This window comes from Phyllobates terribilis, unplaced genomic scaffold, assembly GCF_046119375.1.
Source record: "Phyllobates terribilis strain yellow unplaced genomic scaffold, ASM4611937v1 Scaffold_801__1_contigs__length_655404, whole genome shotgun sequence".
Lineage (NCBI taxonomy): Eukaryota > Metazoa > Chordata > Amphibia > Anura > Dendrobatidae > Phyllobates > Phyllobates terribilis.
The window spans coordinates 242,339-256,347 of NW_027363561.1; the positions used below are offsets into that span (position 1 = coordinate 242,339).

Below are 14,009 nucleotides of genomic sequence, written 5' to 3' on the forward strand. Positions count from 1 at the left end.
CAATGCAATGCACAGTTGCTGAAGTTGAACCAAAATGAGCTTGTCATCTGGCTTCTGCAACTTTGAACATGAAAAATCCAATGAGGAGAAGAAAAGCAAAGCCAAAGAGTCCATCCCAAAATCCGACAAACAAGCAAAATGAACAAAAAACATTGAATTCAATACTTTCTGATTTTAGAAACTGCATTAAAGAAGGGGTGCACCGGTCCTGGAGATACTGCAATACCAGGTCAATGCGTGGAGTGGACAGAGCAAGCTCTTTTTCCATCTCCCTGTTCTAAAAATCCATTTAATATATGGTCCCCAGATAGGGGACGTATCAGATATTAAACTGATAAGAACAGATACTACACTTGATCTTAGCCAAAAGGCCGAGAAGCGATAACCAGAATTGGTTTCGAACTACGGAGCCACCCAAGGATCCTGAAGAGTCCATTTGTGGAGATGAGCTCCTGGACTCCCGTTAAGAAGACATGTTGTCAACCTCTAGATCCCTTACATGCCTGCACTTTTCGGCTTGCTGCTGCTGCAATCCACGCGTTTTAGATCTGCATAACTCCACCTCTTTAAACACAGCACCCTCACCCCCTGCTGTTCCCACCCGCCTCAACACCGTTGGAAGGGAGGAGAACCAATTAAGGCGGGGGGTGGGGTGGAACGAGCAGCTGTCTACCCTTAGCAGGAGGGCTGCTGATTACTTACCTCTCCTGCTGCTGCTGGCTGTCCAGCAGCAGACTGAAGGTGGCTGCTGCTGTGCGCAGGTATATAAAGGCTCAGAGCCTATTATGACACGCGCAGCCAGCGTTCCATTGCCACATTCCATCTACTGCAGGCAGGATACCTGGCTGGCTGAATGTCGCTGAGAAGCTCACAGAGACCGCCATAAGCAACAGTTTAACAGAATGCCACAGACTAATCAACCAAACTTTTTGGGTTGGGTTCTCTTTTATAGTCTGCAGGCATTAATTGAAAGAAGTCAGTGTTCCAGCAGAGGGAGACAACATTTCAGAAAAGGCATTGAAGCAAACCAAAAAAGAAATTTTAAGCGCAGCAGAGTAACCAGCGCACATACCTGTTAGCTCAGGTGAGTTTAAAAGGCTGCTGTTGATAACAAGGGCATTTGCTAAATAGATGGTGTGTGTGCAACAATATACTGAAAGGTCAATTATATTGTGCAGCTTATCTCACCACCTGTAGTTATTTAGGTGAAAGCTCCAAAATGCTTGCCTAATATGTCTGTTTATCCAAAAGGAAGTAAAGAGGGAGAGCTAGAAAGATAGCATTGCGTTACATTACATGGCAATGCAATGCACAGTTGCTGAAGTTGAACCAAAATGAGCTTGTCATCTGGCTTCTGCAACTTTGAACATGAAAAATCCAATGAGGAGAAGAAAAGCAAAGCCAAAGAGTCCATCCCAAAATCCGACAAACAAGCAAAATGAACAAAAAACATTGAATTCAATACTTTCTGATTTTAGAAACTGCATTAAAGAAGGGGTGCACCGGTCCTGGAGATACTGCAATACCAGGTCAATGCGTGGAGTGGACAGAGCAAGCTCTTTTTCCATCTCCCTGTTCTAAAAATCCATTTAATATATGGTCCCCAGATAGGGGACGTATCAGATATTAAACTGATAAGAACAGATACTACACTTGATCTTAGCCAAAAGGCCGAGAAGCGATAACCAGAATTGGTTTCGAACTACGGAGCCACCCAAGGATCCTGAAGAGTCCATTTGTGGAGATGAGCTCCTGGACTCCCGTTAAGAAGACATGTTGTCAACCTCTAGATCCCTTACATGCCTGCACTTTTCGGCTTGCTGCTGCTGCAATCCACGCGTTTTAGATCTGCATAACTCCACCTCTTTAAACACAGCACCCTCACCCCCTGCTGTTCCCACCCGCCTCAACACCGTTGGAAGGGAGGAGAACCAATTAAGGCGGGGGGTGGGGTGGAACGAGCAGCTGTCTACCCTTAGCAGGAGGGCTGCTGATTACTTACCTCTCCTGCTGCTGCTGGCTGTCCAGCAGCAGACTGAAGGTGGCTGCTGCTGTGCGCAGGTATATAAAGGCTCAGAGCCTATTATGACACGCGCAGCCAGCGTTCCATTGCCACATTCCATCTACTGCAGGCAGGATACCTGGCTGGCTGAATGTCGCTGAGAAGCTCACAGAGACCGCCATAAGCAACAGTTTAACAGAATGCCACAGACTAATCAACCAAACTTTTTGGGTTGGGTTCTCTTTTATAGTCTGCAGGCATTAATTGAAAGAAGTCAGTGTTCCAGCAGAGGGAGACAACATTTCAGAAAAGGCATTGAAGCAAACCAAAAAAGAAATTTTAAGCGCAGCAGAGTAACCAGCGCACATACCTGTTAGCTCAGGTGAGTTTAAAAGGCTGCTGTTGATAACAAGGGCATTTGCTAAATAGATGGTGTGTGTGCAACAATATACTGAAAGGTCAATTATATTGTGCAGCTTATCTCACCACCTGTAGTTATTTAGGTGAAAGCTCCAAAATGCTTGCCTAATATGTCTGTTTATCCAAAAGGAAGTAAAGAGGGAGAGCTAGAAAGATAGCATTGCGTTACATTACATGGCAATGCAATGCACAGTTGCTGAAGTTGAACCAAAATGAGCTTGTCATCTGGCTTCTGCAACTTTGAACATGAAAAATCCAATGAGGAGAAGAAAAGCAAAGCCAAAGAGTCCATCCCAAAATCCGACAAACAAGCAAAATGAACAAAAAACATTGAATTCAATACTTTCTGATTTTAGAAACTGCATTAAAGAAGGGGTGCACCGGTCCTGGAGATACTGCAATACCAGGTCAATGCGTGGAGTGGACAGAGCAAGCTCTTTTTCCATCTCCCTGTTCTAAAAATCCATTTAATATATGGTCCCCAGATAGGGGACGTATCAGATATTAAACTGATAAGAACAGATACTACACTTGATCTTAGCCAAAAGGCCGAGAAGCGATAACCAGAATTGGTTTCGAACTACGGAGCCACCCAAGGATCCTGAAGAGTCCATTTGTGGAGATGAGCTCCTGGACTCCCGTTAAGAAGACATGTTGTCAACCTCTAGATCCCTTACATGCCTGCACTTTTCGGCTTGCTGCTGCTGCAATCCACGCGTTTTAGATCTGCATAACTCCACCTCTTTAAACACAGCACCCTCACCCCCTGCTGTTCCCACCCGCCTCAACACCGTTGGAAGGGAGGAGAACCAATTAAGGCGGGGGGTGGGGTGGAACGAGCAGCTGTCTACCCTTAGCAGGAGGGCTGCTGATTACTTACCTCTCCTGCTGCTGCTGCTGGCTGTCCAGCAGCAGACTGAAGGTGGCTGCTGCTGTGCGCAGGTATATAAAGGCTCAGAGCCTATTATGACATGCGCAGCCAGCGTTCCATTGCCACATTCCATCTACTGCAGGCAGGATACCTGGCTGGCTGAATGTCGCTGAGAAGCTCACAGAGACCGCCATAAGCAACAGTTTAACAGAATGCCACAGACTAATCAACCAAACTTTTTGGGTTGGGTTCTCTTTTATAGTCTGCAGGCATTAATTGAAAGAAGTCAGTGTTCCAGCAGAGGGAGACAACGTTTCAGAAAAGGCATTGTAGCAAACCAAAAAAGAAATTTTAAGCGCAGCAGAGTAACCAGCGCACATACCTGTTAGCTCAGGTGAGTTTAAAAGGCTGCTGTTGATAACAAGGGCATTTGCTAAATAGATGGTGTGTGTGCAACAATATACTGAAAGGTCAATTATATTGTGCAGCTTATCTCACCACCTGTAGTTATTTAGGTGAAAGCTCCAAAATGCTTGCCTAATATGTCTGTTTATCCAAAAGGAAGTAAAGAGGGAGAGCTAGAAAGATAGCATTGCGTTACATTACATGGCAATGCAATGCACAGTTGCTGAAGTTGAACCAAAATGAGCTTGTCATCTGGCTTCTGCAACTTTGAACATGAAAAATCCAATGAGGAGAAGAAAAGCAAAGCCAAAGAGTCCATCCCAAAATCCGACAAACAAGCAAAATGAACAAAAAACATTGAATTCAATACTTTCTGATTTTAGAAACTGCATTAAAGAAGGGGTGCACCGGTCCTGGAGATACTGCAATACCAGGTCAATGCGTGGAGTGGACAGAGCAAGCTCTTTTTCCATCTCCCTGTTCTAAAAATCCATTTAATATATGGTCCCCAGATAGGGGACGTATCAGATATTAAACTGATAAGAACAGATACTACACTTGATCTTAGCCAAAAGGCCGAGAAGCGATAACCAGAATTGGTTTCGAACTACGGAGCCACCCAAGGATCCTGAAGAGTCCATTTGTGGAGATGAGCTCCTGGACTCCCGTTAAGAAGACATGTTGTCAACCTCTAGATCCCTTACATGCCTGCACTTTTCGGCTTGCTGCTGCTGCAATCCACGCGTTTTAGATCTGCATAACTCCACCTCTTTAAACACAGCACCCTCACCCCCTGCTGTTCCCACCCGCCTCAACACCGTTGGAAGGGAGGAGAACCAATTAAGGCGGGGGGTGGGGTGGAACGAGCAGCTGTCTACCCTTAGCAGGAGGGCTGCTGATTACTTACCTCTCCTGCTGCTGCTGGCTGTCCAGCAGCAGACTGAAGGTGGCTGCTGCTGTGCGCAGGTATATAAAGGCTCAGAGCCTATTATGACACGCGCAGCCAGCGTTCCATTGTCACATTCCATCTACTGCAGGCAGGATACCTGGCTGGCTGAATGTCGCTGAGAAGCTCACAGAGACCGCCATAAGCAACAGTTTAACAGAATGCCACAGACTAATCAACCAAACTTTTTGGGTTGGGTTCTCTTTTATAGTCTGCAGGCATTAATTGAAAGAAGTCAGTGTTCCAGCAGAGGGAGACAACGTTTCAGAAAAGGCATTGTAGCAAACCAAAAAAGAAATTTTAAGCGCAGCAGAGTAACCAGCGCACATACCTGTTAGCTCAGGTGAGTTTAAAAGGCTGCTGTTGATAACAAGGGCATTTGCTAAATAGATGGTGTGTGTGCAACAATATACTGAAAGGTCAATTATATTGTGCAGCTTATCTCACCACCTGTAGTTATTTAGGTGAAAGCTCCAAAATGCTTGCCTAATATGTCTGTTTATCCAAAAGGAAGTAAAGAGGGAGAGCTAGAAAGATAGCATTGCGTTACATTACATGGCAATGCAATGCACAGTTGCTGAAGTTGAACCAAAATGAGCTTGTCATCTGGCTTCTGCAACTTTGAACATGAAAAATCCAATGAGGAGAAGAAAAGCAAAGCCAAAGAGTCCATCCCAAAATCCGACAAACAAGCAAAATGAACAAAAAACATTGAATTCAATACTTTCTGATTTTAGAAACTGCATTAAAGAAGGGGTGCACCGGTCCTGGAGATACTGCAATACCAGGTCAATGCGTGGAGTGGACAGAGCAAGCTCTTTTTCCATCTCCCTGTTCTAAAAATCCATTTAATATATGGTCCCCAGATAGGGGACGTATCAGATATTAAACTGATAAGAACAGATTTTTTTTTTAATTTGGCTATCCCCCACATGGGGATAAAAACCGTTTATTTAAAATTTAACAAATTACAGAAATAAAACCATTACATCCACATTACACTTTCGGGACTTCAAAGAAAAATAAAAATTCCATCACAGCAAATTTTACAAGACTTCAAATATTCCATAGGTTAAAAAGCCATTTGCCTGCCAACTTTACATTCTTTTTCCTGTCCAATAAATAGTATATGTACATTTCACTTTTACAAAAGGCTAAAACATCATCTACTGGTAACATTTCATGTTTAAAAACAGCAATATTTCTAGCATTCCAGAGCGCTATCTTGGCACAATTCACTGTCTTCCACGCCATTATTTTTTGGTCCATTGTTGGGCATTCCAGAAGACCATATAACACTGATGCAAAATTAAAGTCCTTGAGGTCCACCATTTTCTCCAGCAGGGGGATTAGTCTTCTCCAGAACTCTTTAGCAAAAGCACAAGTCCATAAAAGATGCTTCACTGTCTCTTCTTCTTGACAACCTTCTCTTGGGCAGATGGCAGACCTCACAAAACCTCTTCTGTACTGGAATGCCCGGCAAGGAAGACAGTGGTGTGCGCAGCTCCAAGACATGTCTTTCTGTACATTAAAAAGATAAGGGGCGTTAATCATTTTCCATATGTGTACAGTTTTGTCATCATCATAACGTTCAATATCACACAACGTCACATCAGTACTAATTTGTTTGAGTAGTGTCTTGCTGTTACATAGATCCCCTGTCTGTTTCTTATTCAAATTAAAATCAAGAATAATTTTCTTTAAAATCTCATAATGTGCAGGTAGGTTAAAAGCATAAGGAGAGGATAAAACCGTTTCAAACCAACCAAACCTTCTCATGAGAAAACCAGTGTTAAAACGCATAAAATAGGAAAGGTAATTATCTTTAAAAAGGGTTTTAAAACAGAAACAGAAAAAATGTATTAAAAGAAACTTATCTAAAACAGGGAAATCTTTCCCACCTTTAACCTTTGGCTTTGTCACAATTTCTCTTTTGAGTTTCTCCATTTTTGAGCCCCAAAAAAAGGTAAAACATACTTTTGTAATTCGTTTCAACAAATTTGTAGGAGGGGGGAACACCAAACTAAGATATAACAGGATAGGTAATATCACCATTTTTACAATCAGAACTTTACCTTCCATTGACAGCTTTCTCATATTCCACATGCAGATTTTCTGATTAATTTTCTGTGCTGCCGCATCCCAGCTATTAAAACCATTATTAGATTCATTAAAAGAAACACCTAAAATAGTAATGGAATCTGTAACTGCAATTGGTACATCATGTAAACTCATCCCCCCGACATTTAAAATATTACATTTAGTAAGATTAATTTTAAAACCGGAAACTGTACAAAAAGACTGAATTTGGCTTATCGTTTTTTGTATTGAAGGTACATCACATCCAAACACTGCTACATCATCCATATAGCTTACAACTTTAACTTGTAGACCGTTCCCTCCGGGTAAGGGTACTCCACATATTTGCTTATCCCGGCGTATTGTACATAAAAGGGGTTCTATAGCACATATAAAAAGCAGGGGGGACAAAGGGCAACCCTGCTTCACCCCTGATTTTAAAACTACCTCTTTTGTTTTAAAACCATTAACTAAAATCTTACTCGTACAATCATTATAAAAAGCTTTAAGAGACAATAAAAACCCACCCGGAATGCCCATTTTTTCTAAAACTTTAAAAAGATAAAAATGAGACACGCGGTCAAAAGCTTTCTCAAAATCCACCGCTAGGATTGACATCTTTGTCTTTCTGGTTTTTACATCTTCAATACAATCTTTCACCAGGTTTAAATTGTCCCAGATACTACGCCCAGGTACCCCGCATACCTGATTTGCATGAATTACTTTATGTATCACCTTTTTCAACCGATTTGCACAGATCTTAGCCATAATTTTGTAATCACTATTTAAAAGAGTTATCGGCCTCCAGTTTTTAAGATCCGTTTTGTCACCTTTTTTGTATAGTAGTGATACCTCACCTTTCTTCCATGAGTTGAGTAAAACCTTATTATTAAAAACTTCGGAAAACAAATTAAACAAATCATCTTTTAAAATATCATAAAAACTTATATAAAACTCTATGGGGATACCATCAGGGCCGGGCACTTTACCATTTTTAAAACTCTTCATGGTTTCTAAAATCTCTTCCTCAACTAGTGGTTGGGATAAAAAACTTTGGGCATCAGCATCTAGGGTGGACTTGATCTCCCCCAGGAAAGTGTGTATTAAATCATGGTCTACAGTTTTTACATTAAAAAGATCATTAAAATAGACATTTACCTTATCCAATATAACGTTGATATTATTATCTCCATCTATGTTATCAATTATTGTTTTTGTCTGTTTATTTTTCTTAAAAAAATACCTGGAACAAGTCTCATCCTCTTCTACGTGTTTTACCTTTGAACGAAAAATCAGTTCTTTTCCTTTTTGTTCCAACCACTTTGAAATTTCTCCTTTAAGACTCAATATATCATTACCTACATCCAGACCATTGTCTTTGAATTTGTACAATGTCTGTAACCTGATATTAAGAAAATTATAGATCTCAAACTTTTCTTTAGCTTTTTGTATGCTTTTCTTAATAAAGAAATCTTTAATGCTTATTTTCATTCTATCCCACCAGGAGCTAAAAGAAATATTGGGGTTTTTCCTTTTTCTACACTTTACATAAAACTCAATAAAATCCGATAAAATTTGTGGATCTTTTAAAAGGGACACATTCAATTTCCAAGATTTCTTACCACATTTCTTCTTTCCATTAATCCTCACTCTAAAAGATAAAACCTTGTGATCTGAGAGAATATTAGTTAAAACTTCACATTTCACTGGCAGTATTTTTTCTGAACCTAAAACAAAATCTATCCTGGAGCTACATGTAGAATTGCTCCAGGTGAAACCAGCGTCTATAGGGCTATCCTTGTTACATTCTTTATACACATCAGTTAATTTACAATCATTTATAATATTGCTTAACATTCCAGACGTTTTGTCATAATTTCTACTCACGGAACCGGAGCGTCGGCTTTCGCCTTTTAAAATACAATTAAAATCACCTGCCAGGATAAAAGGTTCAGAAATGTTAATAAATAAAGGTAAAATTTCCAGCATATCAGCCCTTTCATTTTTATCAGGTGACCCATAAAAATTTAAAAACTGCCATCTTGTCCCATCAATAAAAGCCTTAACTAAAAGAATACGACCCGGTAAAATATCTTGGATAAAATCAATAGACACATTTCCCTTAAAAAGTATAGCTACCCCGGCTGATCCAGTTGCATTTGATCCAGACCAGATCGATGGACCATGTTTCCACTCTTCCTTATATTTTTTGTAAGAAATCTTATGAGGGATATGACATTCTTGTAAAAAAAAAACAGAAGCTGTAAAACAGGTTAAAAAATGTAAAACAGTAGCTCTTCTGGTCTTGGATCCTATGCCTCTCACATTGAGGGAAACACCACTAATGTCAGCCATCATAACAAATGGTTAGGAAGAAACAAAAACTGGACTTTACCTATCCGATGGACGGATCAGACCACTTGGACTTTCACCAACGCCCTCTTCTGAATCCACCGTTATCAAAGAGTCTTCATCATCGGAGAAGGAACATTCACTTAAATTAAGACCCGACGCTACTGGGGTGTAGCTCGGAAGGATATTGAGAGAAAGGTTACACTGGGTCTCCATAGGCTGACCATTTAGGTCCTCGTCAGGTGGGTCTCCGAGAGGCTCCGCACTCCCCTGCTGACCCGCAGAGGGTCGTAACACAGGGGCAGGCTGCGCACATGGCGGAGCCTCAGAGTCCCCGGAGGCAGCCAGGTTCGGGGCCCCACCTGGGGCAGCAGAGCCCCGGGACCTCGGGATTCCAGAGTCTACACCCCCGTGAGGGGATGTATCCATCTCCTCCCTATTAGCCACCTCCACGGAACCATTCTTTTTCTTATTATGAGACCTCACCAAATGCCACGTACCGCCCTCGCTCTCGTGAGACCCAGTGGGAATTTTGGGCTCGGTGTCAGCCTTTTGGCGCTCTTTTTTGGCCTTACCGACCGCCCCTTTATGATCTTTCTCAGCCTTCCTTTTAGCCTCCTTATGGTCTTTCAGCCAGCTCCTGGGCTCCTGTGAGTTACCTGTCATTGACTCGGAGGGATTGTTACTAGTCGAAGCGCCCTTATCACCTCCCGAGGCTCCAGGTTGCTGTTCCTCCTCCTGAGGGGTGGTCTGATTGGCCCGTCCATTCCCGGATGTCTTGGACTTCTCCTTTTGTTTTTGTTCATCCTCTCTGAACCTGTGAGGGCAAGAAAAATAGAAATGACCAGGTGTCCGACAAAAAGAGCATTTTTTTTCATTTGGGCACTCCTTTGTGTCATGTTCAGTACTGGCACAATTTCTACAAGTGGCACCACAACTATCCTTAGAGTGCCCATAGAGACCACAATACCTACAGAAAAGTGGCATTCCTGAGAAAAAAAAATCCCCATTAGTTTGCCCTATTTTAAATCGAGCTGGAGGAAGTCTCACACCTCCAGGGAATTTTGGGTCTCTTTCACATTTTACTAAAAACTTCCATTTTGAGGTCCAGATGTTAAACTCATTCAACACTTTCCCAATCAATTTCACACTTTTAAAATAAACTGACAAAAAGGAAATAACCTCTGGTGCCGTTATGAAGGGTGAGAAGATTTTCACAACCACCATCTTTACCTCATCCAGGACGTGCTCGATAATCTGAATCCCTTTTAGACCAGGGCTATTTTCTACCGACTTAACTCTGGACAAAACATCTTTGAAAATACCTTCGCCAGTAAAGGTTACATCATAGTCTCCACGTCGAGGATAATCCTGGATAGAAAGGATTTCGTTGGTTCTGACGTGGAGCAGTTTCTCAAGCACGTCCTTGACTACATATCCCAGATTCCGCATATCGGAACCACCAGCCGTAAAGCGGACCCTTATGGTGTTCTTGAGCCTCGCATATAGAGGCACGAGGTTGGGGTCAACCTCCATGGTATGGCGCAACAAAATGCAAATTGCAACCGCCTGCAATCTGCGCCTTCAGAGCTTTGTGATAAAGCACCTGAAGGCTGGGGGATCGCTGCCCGTTACCCTAGGACTAATCCCTCTCCCTAATAGCAGCAGGCAGGTGAAGCCCACCGAAGTGGACGAACCTGCCAGGCCAAGGAGAGGGGTACCTGAGTGCCCTTCAACTGAAACCTCCTGCTGTGAAGCACTTGGTCTCAGCCAAAAGGCCGAGAAGCGATAACCAGAATTGGTTTCGAACTACGGAGCCACCCAAGGATCCTGAAGAGTCCATTTGTGGAGATGAGCTCCTGGACTCCCGTTAAGAAGACATGTTGTCAACCTCTAGATCCCTTACATGCCTGCACTTTTCGGCTTGCTGCTGCTGCAATCCACGCGTTTTAGATCTGCATAACTCCACCTCTTTAAACACAGCACCCTCACCCCCTGCTGTTCCCACCCGCCTCAACACCGTTGGAAGGGAGGAGAACCAATTAAGGCGGGGGGTGGGGTGGAACGAGCAGCTGTCTACCCTTAGCAGGAGGGCTGCTGATTACTTACCTCTCCTGCTGCTGCTGGCTGTCCAGCAGCAGACTGAAGGTGGCTGCTGCTGTGCGCAGGTATATAAAGGCTCAGAGCCTATTATGACACGCGCAGCCAGCGTTCCATTGCCACATTCCATCTACTGCAGGCAGGATACCTGGCTGGCTGAATGTCGCTGAGAAGCTCACAGAGACCGCCATAAGCAACAGTTTAACAGAATGCCACAGACTAATCAACCAAACTTTTTGGGTTGGGTTCTCTTTTATAGTCTGCAGGCATTAATTGAAAGAAGTCAGTGTTCCAGCAGAGGGAGACAACGTTTCAGAAAAGGCATTGTAGCAAACCAAAAAAGAAATTTTAAGCGCAGCAGAGTAACCAGCGCACATACCTGTTAGCTCAGGTGAGTTTAAAAGGCTGCTGTTGATAACAAGGGCATTTGCTAAATAGATGGTGTGTGTGCAACAATATACTGAAAGGTCAATTATATTGTGCAGCTTATCTCACCACCTGTAGTTATTTAGGTGAAAGCTCCAAAATGCTTGCCTAATATGTCTGTTTATCCAAAAGGAAGTAAAGAAGGAGAGCTAGAAAGATAGCATTGCGTTACATTACATGGCAATGCAATGCACAGTTGCTGAAGTTGAACCAAAATGAGCTTGTCATCTGGCTTCTGCAACTTTGAACATGAAAAATCCAATGAGGAGAAGAAAAGCAAAGCCAAAGAGTCCATCCCAAAATCCGACAAACAAGCAAAATGAACAAAAAACATTGAATTCAATACTTTCTGATTTTAGAAACTGCATTAAAGAAGGGGTGCACCGATCCTGGAGATACTGCAATACCAGGTCAATGCGTGGAGTGGACAGAGCAAGCTCTTTTTCCATCTCCCTGTTCTAAAAATCCATTTAATATATGGTCCCCAGATAGGGGACGTATCAGATATTAAACTGATAAGAACAGATACTACACTTGATCTTAGCCAAAAGGCCGAGAAGCGATAACCAGAATTGGTTTCGAACTACGGAGCCACCCAAGGATCCTGAAGAGTCCATTTGTGGAGATGAGCTCCTGGACTCCCGTTAAGAAGACATGTTGTCAACCTCTAGATCCCTTACATGCCTGCACTTTTCGGCTTGCTGCTGCTGCAATCCACGCGTTTTAGATCTGCATAACTCCACCTCTTTAAACACAGCACCCTCACCCCCTGCTGTTCCCACCCGCCTCAACACCGTTGGAAGGGAGGAGAACCAATTAAGGCGGGGGGTGGGGTGGAACGAGCAGCTGTCTACCCTTAGCAGGAGGGCTGCTGATTACTTACCTCTCCTGCTGCTGCTGGCTGTCCAGCAGCAGACTGAAGGTGGCTGCTGCTGTGCGCAGGTATATAAAGGCTCAGAGCCTATTATGACACGCGCAGCCAGCGTTCCATTGCCACATTCCATCTACTGCAGGCAGGATACCTGGCTGGCTGAATGTCGCTGAGAAGCTCACAGAGACCGCCATAAGCAACAGTTTAACAGAATGCCACAGACTAATCAACCAAACTTTTTGGGTTGGGTTCTCTTTTATAGTCTGCAGGCATTAATTGAAAGAAGTCAGTGTTCCAGCAGAGGGAGACAACGTTTCAGAAAAGGCATTGTAGCAAACCAAAAAAGAAATTTTAAGCGCAGCAGAGTAACCAGCGCACATACCTGTTAGCTCAGGTGAGTTTAAAAGGCTGCTGTTGATAACAAGGGCATTTGCTAAATAGATGGTGTGTGTGCAACAATATACTGAAAGGTCAATTATATTGTGCAGCTTATCTCACCACCTGTAGTTATTTAGGTGAAAGCTCCAAAATGCTTGCCTAATATGTCTGTTTATCCAAAAGGAAGTAAAGAGGGAGAGCTAGAAAGATAGCATTGCGTTACATTACATGGCAATGCAATGCACAGTTGCTGAAGTTGAACCAAAATGAGCTTGTCATCTGGCTTCTGCAACTTTGAACATGAAAAATCCAATGAGGAGAAGAAAAGCAAAGCCAAAGAGTCCATCCCAAAATCCGACAAACAAGCAAAATGAACAAAAAACATTGAATTCAATACTTTCTGATTTTAGAAACTGCATTAAAGAAGGGGTGCACCGGTCCTGGAGATACTGCAATACCAGGTCAATGCGTGGAGTGGACAGAGCAAGCTCTTTTTCCATCTCCCTGTTCTAAAAATCCATTTAATATATGGTCCCCAGATAGGGGACCTATCAGATATTAAACTGATAAGAACAGATACTACACTTGATCTTAGCCAAAAGGCCGAGAAGCGATAACCAGAATTGGTTTCGAACTACGGAGCCACCCAAGGATCCTGAAGAGTCCATTTGTGGAGATGAGCTCCTGGACTCCCGTTAAGAAGACATGTTGTCAACCTCTAGATCCCTTACATGCCTGCACTTTTCGGCTTGCTGCTGCTGCAATCCACGCGTTTTAGATCTGCATAACTCCACCTCTTTAAACACAGCACCCTCACCCCCTGCTGTTCCCACCCGCCTCAACACCGTTGGAAGGGAGGAGAACCAATTAAGGCGGGGGGTGGGGTGGAACGAGCAGCTGTCTACCCTTAGCAGGAGGGCTGCTGATTACTTACCTCTCCTGCTGCTGCTGGCTGTCCAGCAGCAGACTGAAGGTGGCTGCTGCTGTGCGCAGGTATATAAAGGCTCAGAGCCTATTAAGACACGCGCAGCCAGCGTTCCATTGCCACATTCCATCTACTGCAGGCAGGATACCTGGCTGGCTGAATGTCGCTGAGAAGCTCACAGAGACCGCCATAAGCAACAGTTTAACAGAATGCCACAGACTAATCAACCAAACT

At 43.2% G+C, this 14,009-nt stretch overlaps 7 non-coding genes across 7 annotated transcripts; all 7 read right to left on the bottom strand.

The window, feature by feature from the left end:
- Positions 1 to 192: 192 nt before the first annotated feature.
- Positions 193 to 383, bottom strand: LOC141240143 (U2 spliceosomal RNA). The gene has a single exon (XR_012305431.1). It is a non-coding gene; the product is annotated as a U2 spliceosomal RNA (small nuclear RNA).
- A 1,109-nt stretch (positions 384 to 1,492) lies between these two features.
- Positions 1,493 to 1,683, bottom strand: LOC141240144 (U2 spliceosomal RNA). Its single transcript, XR_012305432.1, has one exon. It is a non-coding gene; the product is annotated as a U2 spliceosomal RNA (small nuclear RNA).
- A 1,109-nt stretch (positions 1,684 to 2,792) lies between these two features.
- Positions 2,793 to 2,983, bottom strand: LOC141240145 (U2 spliceosomal RNA). Its single transcript, XR_012305433.1, has one exon. It is a non-coding gene; the product is annotated as a U2 spliceosomal RNA (small nuclear RNA).
- Positions 2,984 to 4,095: 1,112 nt separating this feature from the next.
- Positions 4,096 to 4,286, bottom strand: LOC141240146 (U2 spliceosomal RNA). The gene has a single exon (XR_012305434.1). It is a non-coding gene; the product is annotated as a U2 spliceosomal RNA (small nuclear RNA).
- Positions 4,287 to 5,395: 1,109 nt separating this feature from the next.
- LOC141240213 (U2 spliceosomal RNA) lies at positions 5,396 to 5,593 on the bottom strand. The gene has a single exon (XR_012305499.1). It is a non-coding gene; the product is annotated as a U2 spliceosomal RNA (small nuclear RNA).
- A 6,381-nt stretch (positions 5,594 to 11,974) lies between these two features.
- LOC141240248 (U2 spliceosomal RNA) lies at positions 11,975 to 12,165 on the bottom strand. Its single transcript, XR_012305519.1, has one exon. It is a non-coding gene; the product is annotated as a U2 spliceosomal RNA (small nuclear RNA).
- Positions 12,166 to 13,274: 1,109 nt separating this feature from the next.
- LOC141240176 (U2 spliceosomal RNA) lies at positions 13,275 to 13,465 on the bottom strand. The gene has a single exon (XR_012305464.1). It is a non-coding gene; the product is annotated as a U2 spliceosomal RNA (small nuclear RNA).
- Between the last annotated feature and the right edge of the window lie 544 nt (positions 13,466 to 14,009).